The sequence below is a fragment of the Mizuhopecten yessoensis genome, unplaced genomic scaffold, assembly GCF_002113885.1.
Source record: "Mizuhopecten yessoensis strain PY_sf001 unplaced genomic scaffold, ASM211388v2 scaffold1861, whole genome shotgun sequence".
Classification (NCBI taxonomy): domain Eukaryota; kingdom Metazoa; phylum Mollusca; class Bivalvia; order Pectinida; family Pectinidae; genus Mizuhopecten; species Mizuhopecten yessoensis.
This window is the reverse complement of record NW_018404258.1, coordinates 190,058-196,759: the sequence shown is the minus strand read 5'-3', so window position 1 is coordinate 196,759 and position 6,702 is coordinate 190,058.

The following is a 6,702-nucleotide window of genomic DNA, read 5'->3' as shown; positions in this document are numbered from 1 at the left end:
GAATCAACTTCTGGCCATATTGAACACGTGCAGATGTTCCCGTGCGTGTGACGTTTCGCGCTTGCGGGTATAATATTTGTGTGCAACTACTTGTACATACTGTTGTTGTTGTTGTAATGTACCTGTAATATAACAATTATTTTTCATTTATAATGCTACATCTATACTCATGTTAATATAGCCATTACTATCACATGCTTCATATGCTTATCTTATATATATATAAAAAAAAAAAATCGTATTATCTTACCAAGTCTTTTCAAATGCGAATCTCCTTACTCAATATTGGTTATTATTATCTTTATTCACCCCGATCTACGTTCCTGTGTCCCCCATCTGTATATATCCTGCCTACCCATATGATGATTCCCACTCTCTCTATCACTGGACCATACCTCTTACTTTTTTGCACTCTTCTCACATACATATCCCCTCACCTCACCCCAATCCCTCCTGTAATGCCTAGTCATCGTCTTCATACGTTCGATTTGATATCTCTCACATGTATACTATTATTGGTCGAGATCTATTGCTGGATTGAACGTTGTCCTGGTATGGTGGTACCGACTCGCTATCTTATTATAAGTTCATCCTGTGACGTATTTGATCATGGGTAATTCGTATATGTGTCACAGAATAGCGATTGGTACCTTTTATTCTAAGGTCTACGGCAGATGTATGATGAAGTCGTTTAAGTTGTTCTCTTTTTGTTTTGGTTCATTTTTTCGGGTGTTCGATCTTTTTTGGTATCAAATATCATGGTTTATTAATCATTTAAACATTTTAATCTTTTCATGCTTTCGAAATATTGAGTTCACTATAATCTTCTTTTTACTATTATTACAGCATATGGACACCAAGTCCAATCCTGGCCCGAGGCGTGGAGAGCTTTCAATATTTCATTTAAATATACGAAGTGTTAGGAATAAATTAGATTAAATAGATGATATATCTGGTGAATATGATATTATATGTTTAACTGAAACTCATTTAGATGATCAGGTATCTATAGACGACTTACTTATAACTGGTTTTCATGTACCTTTTCGACTTGATAGACATTTCGCTGGTGGTGGTGTTCTGGTTTATATCAATAATATTTTAAAAGTAAACCGTTTGCTGGAGTTAGAATATCCAGGTGATGAGATTATTTGGTTGAAAATCACTCTACCAAATTTTTATTGGTTACTGGTTCGGCCTACAGACCTGAAAATTCTGTTTTACCATTTTGTGAAAATTTACGTACGTCCTTAACCCTTGCCCTAGATATTTCACCAAATGTTATAATCACGGGGGATTTAAAAGTCGACTTATTAACTGCATCTCGTAACCATGTTTTTCTTGATATTATGAATTCCTTTAGTATGGTAAATGTTATAAATGAACCGACTCGTATTGGACCGACTCGATCTAGCCTACTTGACCCTACACTTTTAACAGACTCATTTTCCTGTATTGACTCCTCTGTTATAACAATAGACAAACCATTCAGTGACCTTGACGGTTGTATTGCTTGCATTGATATTCCCTGTATTGTCAAACCTATCTTTAAGCGAAAAACTTGGATGTATAAGCGGGTAGAATTTGACAGATTTAATGATCTTATTTCTGATTATAATTGGAACGAACTTTTTTAAAATTGTAATTCAGTTGATACTGCCTGAAAACGTTTTACTGATACGTTCCTAATATTTGCAAATATATGTATTCCATCAAAAGATGTAACTATGAGACCTAATGATAAACCATGGATGACCTCTGAATTAAGAAAAACAATAAAAATTAGAGATAAGTTGCATAAAATTGCGAGGTCAACCAAACATCTTTCAGACATAAACAAATTCAAATCTCAACGGAATAAGGTTAATAACATGAAAAAGTATGCCCGTAAATTATTTTATGAAAATATTCATGGTATTATTGAAGAGTACTCATCTTCTGATCGAAAAGCTTATTGGAGACTCATCAAAAGGTTAATACAATCGTCTGGTACTACACAATCTATACCTACTCTTGTAGATCCTGTTACTGATAATGTGGTTACTAGTGACGAAGCCAAAGCTAATTTATTAAACGATTATTTTTGCAATATTACTCGTGTGGATGACAGAAATACTGAGGTTCCTTTCATCGAGCCAAAAACTGACAAGAGTCTTAGGTCCATCAGAGTCAATACTAATGAAATACGAGATATTTTGCAGATATTGAAGCTTGGTAAGGCCTCGGGTGAGGATGGAATCAGTCATCACATGCTACGAAACACATCTGAAACTGTTTGTGTTCCCCTCGAAATGGTTTTAATATGTCTTTATCGTCTGGTGTTTACCCAAACACGTGGAAAACAGCCAAAGTTATGCCTCTGTCTAAAAAAGGTGACAGGCATTCTCCCTCTAATTACAGACCAATTTCTTTATTATCTACAGTTGGCAAAGTGTTTGAGAGAGTAATTTTCAAATACTTGCATAACTGTTTTATTGAAAACTCATTTTTTTATAAGTATCAGTCTGGTTTTTTGCCTGGCCATTCTACTGCATATCAACTCATTGAAATTTATCATAACATCTGTATTGCTCTAGAGGAAAAAAAACATGTATGTATGGTATTCTGTGATATTTCTAAGGCCTTTGATCGGGTTTGGCATAAGGATTTGATGATTAAGTTAAAATCTTATGGAATTTCAGGAGAATTTTATCAATGGTTGGGAAATTACCTATTTCTCCCACTTAGGTTTCGTTGAAGCAGGTGATCCTCAGGGTTCGATTATTGGACCTCTTTTGTTTCTTATCTATATTAATGATATTGCTGATGTTTTTGAGTCAACCGCTCGTCTATTTGCAGACGATACTTCTCTATTAAAATCATCCTCTTCGTGTCTAGAAATACAAACGGTTCTGAATAGAGATCTCGAGTGTCTTAATGCATGGTCCCAAACTTGGTTAGTAACATTCAATCCAGAAAAAAACTGAAGAAATTTTTGTTTCAAACTCGGTTGAAATTAATGAAGATTTAGAATTAGAATTTAATGGCGGATTTTTAAATTTTACTGATCATCATAATCATTTAGGCGTTATTTTTGATTCAAGGGCAAAATGGGGGGATCATATTTGTGCAATATATACTTCAGTTATGAAAAAAGTCAACGTCTTACGTAGACTCAAATACTTATAGAATCGAGATAATCTTTTAAAGATTTATAAATCTTTTATTTTTCCACTTTTAGAATATGCTTGTGAATTGTGGGATGGTTGTACAACTTATGAAACAGAAATGTTAGAGAAAGCCCAAAGAGAAGCTATTCGTAGATTTACTTTTTGAATCTGGTCTAGAAACTCTTTCGAATCGAAGAAAACGCAGAAAACTTCAACTTTTGTATACGATGCACAATAAACTAATTCCGGACTATTTAAATGATCTATTGCCGTCTACCGTTGCAGAAAATAACCGTTACACCCTTAGAAACAATAATTATTAGAGAGTTCTTCCTTTCAGACTTTCTCTAACAAATTCATCTTTTATACCTTCAACTCTTCGTAGTTGGAATTCATTGGACCTTTCAGTACGATCATTGACTTCTTTACATTCTTTTAAAAACTCGTTTACTTCAAATGTACTATCTCCTCCGCCAATCTACTTAAGTTTCGGTGAACATAAATTAAACATTTTGCATACAAAACTTAGATATCAGTGTAGTCCACTTAAATATGATCTTTATAGGGTAAATCTTGTTGATAGTCCAGTTTGTAATTGTGGCCATCCCTGTGAAAATGCCTTTCACTTTTTTTTATGAGTGTTTACTTTTTAACGACGAAAGACGCAGCCTGTTCCAAAATTTGAATGCCTTGTATGTTGATTTTGATTTAGAATTGCTTTTGTCTGGTAATACCCAACTTTCAGTAGAAACCAATACAAACATTTTTGAGCAGGTTCATCATTACATCAAATCCAGCAATAGGTTTTGATAATTATAATGACCATTCCTTATTTTTATTTATATGTGTACGTTGTTAATATGTTTTTAAGAAATTGCTTTTCATTATTATGCCTGATGACTTTATTACATTGATCTTGTTCATTATAAAATTACTATACCGGGCTGCATGTCATGAACTTTTGTATAATATATAATTTATACAAATGCGGATCCTTTTCACAGTTTACACGATTTCTTTTCTAGGTAACCCCCCACCCCTTTCCCTATCCCCCCTCCCCTCCACCTCCATACCCTTCCTTCTCCACCCTATCCTCCTCCCGTCCCCCAAAAAACACATACATTGTATTTACCATATGTATTTAGGAGAGGACTTTTATTAAGTTGTAATAACTTGTTGTCCAATCCATTTGCATATTTGTACAATAAAATATGTTTAAACTAAGGTGCGCAAATTACAGACAGAGATGAACGTGTAGTGTTTTGTGTTGTATATACTGACTAATGTGTTTTATTACATTTTTACCAGTGAATTATTGAAAATTATTCATTCTATAAAAGTGATATTTTTCAGTTTTTTCTGAGTTGACTAATTACAAACTACAATGGGAAAAATTACAAGCTGCCCGTCTGGTCAAAGGCTGGCTAGCTTAACGATACGCAGGCCTCGTGAAAATCCGCCAATTTTACTGACAAGAATTATCAGACCTGTTACCTATCATTGGGGCGCTTCTTTGTGGGGGAAACACAACGTTTAATTCCGCAGATAACTTTCACTTTAAGGAAGCTAGCAGACTATGCAGGTCAGAAATTCTATCTATTTGATCGGAGGAAACTCGTGTTAAATGAAACACGGTATCAGCGTCTCCAAGTCCCAAGTTATGCTAAGCGATTGGCAAAAAGTATAGAGAACAAGAGGCCCAATGGGCCTGCATTGCTCACCTGGTATTAATCTCACAATTGTAACCTTAAAAGTGGAATAATGAAATTGTTTATTGAGAAGATGACTTAAAGATTTATGCACTATGGACCAGATGTGACCATGGAAGTATGTCAAGGTCATTCACATCAACAAGCAATCACCCTGTTAAATGCATTAGTTATCCAGAAGAAGTCGTTTACAGATTACAACATATTTGACCCCTGTGACCTTGAATATGGGCAAAGGTAATTCATTTAAACATACTTCGTAGCCCTTTATACCAACATCCTTCTGGCCAAATATCATTACCTTGGACCTTTTGGTTATACAAAAGTAGTCGTATCAAGGTTTTTAAGACAACTAACCCCTGTGACCTTGATTATGAGTGAAGGTCATTTGTTTGAACAAACTTGATAGCCCTTCATGCCAACATTCTTCTGGCCAAACATCATCATTCTGGGGCATCTGGTTATTCAAAAGAAGTTGTTTTAAGATTTTAACATATTTGACTCCTGTGACCTTGAAAATAATACAGTGTTATATATACTGACTTCTGTGTTATATATACTGGATTATGTGTTATATAAACTGACTACCGTGTTATATATACTTACTACAGTGTGATATATACAGACTTTCGTGTTATATATATTGACTACAGTGTTATATATACAGACAACTGTGCTATGTATACTGACTGCCGTGTTATATAAACTGGCTATAGTGTTATATATACTAACTAACGTGTTATATATACTGGCTACCGTGCTATACATACTGACTTCCGTGTTATATAAACTGACTACCTTGTTATATATACTGACTACCGTGTTATATACACTGACTTCCTTGTTATATATACTGACTACCGTGTTATATATACTGACTACCGTGTCATTCATAATGACTACCGTGTTATATATACAGGCTACCGTGTTATATATACTGGCTACCGTGTTATATATTCTGATTGCTTTGCTATATATACTGCCTACCGTGTTATATATACTGACTACCGTGTTATATATACTGACTACCGTGTCATACATACTGACTACGCTATTATATATACTGGCTACCGTTTTATATATACTGACTACCGTATTATATATACTGACTACCGTGTCATACATACTGACTACGGTATTATATATACTGACTACCGTAGTATATATACTGACTACCGTTTCATACATACTGTCTACGGTATTATATATACTGGCTACAATGTTATATATACTGACTAACGTGTCATACATACATGTACATACTATTCTGTTATATATTACGGTTACCGTTTTATATATACTGACTACCATGGTATTTATACTGACTTCCGTGTTATATATACTGACTACCGTGGTATTTATACTGACTACAGTGTTATATATACTTACTACCGTGTTATATATACTGGCTGTCACGATCGTATGTATTGTCTCGTGGTGTTTATGTTGATCGTATGTAGATATATATATTTGTGAATGTCCAGTGTTATTGTTATTACGAATCACGTGGTCAGTTGACGGATGTTACGGTAAGTAAATAGGTAGGGAGCGGAAGTGCACGAGCTCAGGACACAGGTAAACATGTGTGGACGCGCCATAGCCACCTGTCGTGGGTTTTAGTACTCACAGCGGCCTACCTCAGTAGTTACAGGCACAGGTTACAGACTGTGGTAAGTAATATTAGTATTAAGCTTTATGTAACTCTATTTTTCCATCTTTATGTCCTAATATTGTCCGGTTAACGTCTATTGAGCCGTATAGGATAGTGCGGTCCGGTCATGCGTGACGCTTGGGTAGTGAGCGATTACCACAGTACAGCACGTGCATGTAGGCTAAATTGTATG